This window comes from Orycteropus afer, unplaced genomic scaffold (genome assembly GCF_000298275.1).
Source record: "Orycteropus afer afer isolate SDZICR_OR568_19922 unplaced genomic scaffold, OryAfe1.0 scaffold00597, whole genome shotgun sequence".
NCBI lineage: Eukaryota > Metazoa > Chordata > Mammalia > Tubulidentata > Orycteropodidae > Orycteropus > Orycteropus afer.
The window spans coordinates 1,138,040-1,141,492 of record NW_006922184.1 but is presented as its reverse complement, the minus strand read 5'-3'; the positions used below and the strand labels follow the sequence as shown (position 1 = coordinate 1,141,492).

At 47.6% G+C, this 3,453-nt stretch overlaps 1 protein-coding gene across 1 annotated transcript in view; it reads right to left on the bottom strand.

Moving 5' to 3' along the window:
- AFF2 (AF4/FMR2 family member 2) overlaps positions 1 to 3,453 on the bottom strand; it is a 431,977-nt gene that overhangs the window by 27,675 nt on the left and 400,849 nt on the right.

Below are 3,453 nucleotides of genomic sequence, written 5' to 3'. Positions count from 1 at the left end.
CAATCTACTTCCATAGTGATACTGCCTTGGAAACCCAAGGAGGGGTCGCTATGAGTCGGGTCCAACTTGACGGCACATAACAACAACAACAACAAAGTCCAGTAGGAAATGTGAGGGGGCAGAGGAGGGAAGGGAAGGGAGGAGAGAGAGAGGAGGAGAGAGCAGGAAAGAAGAGGAGACAAGGAGAGACAGAGATACAGAGAGAGAGAGAGAGAGACAGAATACAGCCTTTGACCCTGATGTGAATATTTTTGAACCAGCCCAGAAGCTATCTCTAGGGTGACTAGGGTGCACAGGTTGTCCAGCAAACCGAGCACTGTCCTGTAATAGTGAGCATCTTGGGCCCAAGTCTGAAGCAGCCTTTTTGTCCATATGAGGCACTTTACCAGTTTCTGGCTAAGTGAGTACCACGTGAGTGGACCTCCTCATTTTGAAGTCTTGGGATGGTGAAGCCTCATTTCAACCAGGTCAGAAATCAGAAGGGTCTCCCTCTCAACTGTTATTGTCATAGATAGTCTAGGCCCCAGTGAAGAAAGTTGGTGGTATGACGTGTGATTCCATACGACAGGTCATGGTGTTGTGTCACGAGGTCACCTGCCATGTTCACAAGGACAGACCCTGCCTTTCTCACCTGGCAACCTCCCGGCCCTTGGCATCTGCGGGACTCTCCTGGCTGTTCCCCTTTGAGCACACTTTCCATGGTGCCTCTTCCCTGCTCTGCCCTCCTAAGTTGGTATCTCCCTAATATTGGGATCCCCCAAGGTTCTTTCTTCAATGTTCTTATTCTTGACAAGATTTTCCAATACTGTGTGCACTGCCACAGCTTCAGCCAAATGAAGATAACTCCCAAATGGAAACCTCAGTCTTACCCTCTCTCCTAAGCTCCATACCTGCAGTAATGACCTGTAGAGAGTTCCACCTAGATGGACCATTAACACCTTGAATGTCTCTCAAGCCAAATAGCTAACTGGATCCACCCTGTGCCATATATCGGTTAATAGCAGAATGGTCCTCTGTCACCAGGATGGGTTTCTCCACACTAGTGAGTAGTTTCCAAGTTGGGTTTGGTAGGGCTCCAGGGCACTGTGGTAGTCTCTGGGGCCAGGGGCATTGGAGGCCCTCCCCTCCTTTGGCTTCCATCTGAGCTGTTGTGCTTTATATATTAACCAAAACAAAACAAAACAAAACAAACAAACAAAAAAACCCAAACTCACTGCTGTTGAGTCAGATCTGACTCATAGCGACCCCTCCTTGGGTTTCTGAGGCAGTGTCACTATGGAAGTAGACTGCCCCATTTTTCTCCTGAGGAGTGGCTGGTGGGTTGAACTGCCAGCCTTCTGGTTAGCAGTCAAGTGCTTTAGGCACTACGCTACCAGAAGTCCTGTAAATAATTGCATTTCAAAAAATAATGATGTTCCCAAAGTGTTTTCTGAGAACCACTACTCGATTCTATTTAATTTCTTCCTCTCCATTACCCTTATCCAATTAATGAGCAAGTCCTGCTGAATTCACCCCCTCTATATCTCTCAAACCTGCCCCCTCCTCCCCCTCAGCCTCAAAATTCAGGCCCTCATGGCTTCTTTTTAAAAAAAAAACCATAGTAAAAAAATATATATAACAAGACATTTGCATTTCAACCTTTTTCTGTGTGCACCATTTAGTGACATTAATTAAGTTCAGTGTGGTGTGCAACTATCACCACTATTCATTTCCAAAATTTTCCATCACACCTTAAAGAAGCTCAGTGACTCCCCTTCCTCCTCCCACCACAGATAACCACCAATAAACTTTGGTCTCTGTGCATCTTCATAAGTTCTGAAACTATCAAATAGCTCCTGGCCTGCTCCAGGCTCCTGGTCTCCAGGCTCCAGACCAACTCCTCCAATTCCCCCATCCTCCACTGGCCCCTTCACTCACCCAAACATACTGTCTGCTTTGCTTTCAGATCATCTTAGTTTGAAAAAGCCTTGCACGCATTTTTAAAGAAGTCTCTGGGTGGTACAACAGTTAAGCAGTCAACTGCTACCTGAAAGGTTGGTGGCTTGAGACCCTTCAGAGGCACTTTGGAAGAAAGGCCTTCCGAAAGATCAGCCATTGAAAACCCCCTGGAGCACAGTTCTACTCATGACAATGGGTTGACTGGTTTCATTTCTAACCCTTACTCAGCCATGACAGCCCGGCCTCTTCTTTCAGGAACTCTGTGTTGAGCCCATGGCCAGGGGCCATCCAGAGGCCCATCTCTGTGCCTTGCTGACAACACTGATCACCAACTATTTTAAATTCTAGTTCTTTGGGCACGCGGCTAGTTCCTCCCTTCAAGCGCGAGCTCTTCGAGCACAGGGACCCTCTCTCATTTATGCCATCATGCCACCACCCAGCTTGCCGCCAGTCCAGTGCTCTCAGGATTGGCTGCAGGCCTGAGTCAGAAGGGCCACTGTACAAATGAAAGCCAAATGTGAGCATTTCTTATATCCATGAAGCCCCATCTTTTCCAACTGACCCTGGACTTACTGAGTATCAACTACTTCTGACCACCAAGAGCTCCCTGAGATAAATGTGTGGAGAGAGGCTGCACATCTAAAAATGGTGATGGTGGAGATGGAGGAAATATTGTGAAGATCATCAGAATGATTTTAGTCAACATTTTATTAACATCTAAAATAATCACAGCGTTTGAAACTGCTAAGCTAGCTCTGTTTCAACCGGCAGAGCCAGACTGGCCCAGACCAAACAGTGGGGTCAGCCCAAGTCAGCGTTACTTGTCTCTACAGCCAAGATCTGTGGCAAGAACCTCGACATAGCACATGAACCACACACACACGGCTGATGTCATTCCTGGCACATCTGACTGAATAGCGTGTTTCCTCTATGATCATATAAGCTATATAAACATGTCCTCTGTCCACACTCAGCCACCCATTGAGTCAACAAATACAACTTCTGCCTAAATGGACCACAGAAGGCTCTGAGAGCATCAAACAGAAAACACTTTGGGAGCTCGAGAAGCCAGCCAGCATCTACAAGACCATCAAGTCAAATCCACCACTTTTATGGACTCAGATATTTCAGAGGTAATCTGTGGCAGTGTTATAGCACTATACCTCAAGTCTCCTAACTCCTAGGCTAGGGTAAACATTATACCACAAACTCCTGCAGACTTCAAAGCATCAGTAGGAAAAAGGCATGGCCAAAGAAGAGACGCCGGTTGCTCAGTCCTATTATAGTGAAGCAGTGCCAGCTGCAGTGGTCAGTATTATGCAAGTGTCTCCCCTCCACCCCCAAGAGAGCAAGGGACTACACTGAAGGCTTTCTAAGGCCCTGGCTCTCGGCCCCTGCAATCTGACCGGGGAAGTAAGACAGGGGTAGCGCACTGCCATCGAGTCGGCCCGACTCATAGCGACCCCTCCTTGGGTTTCCGAGGCAGTATCACCACGGAAGTAGATTGCCCAACCT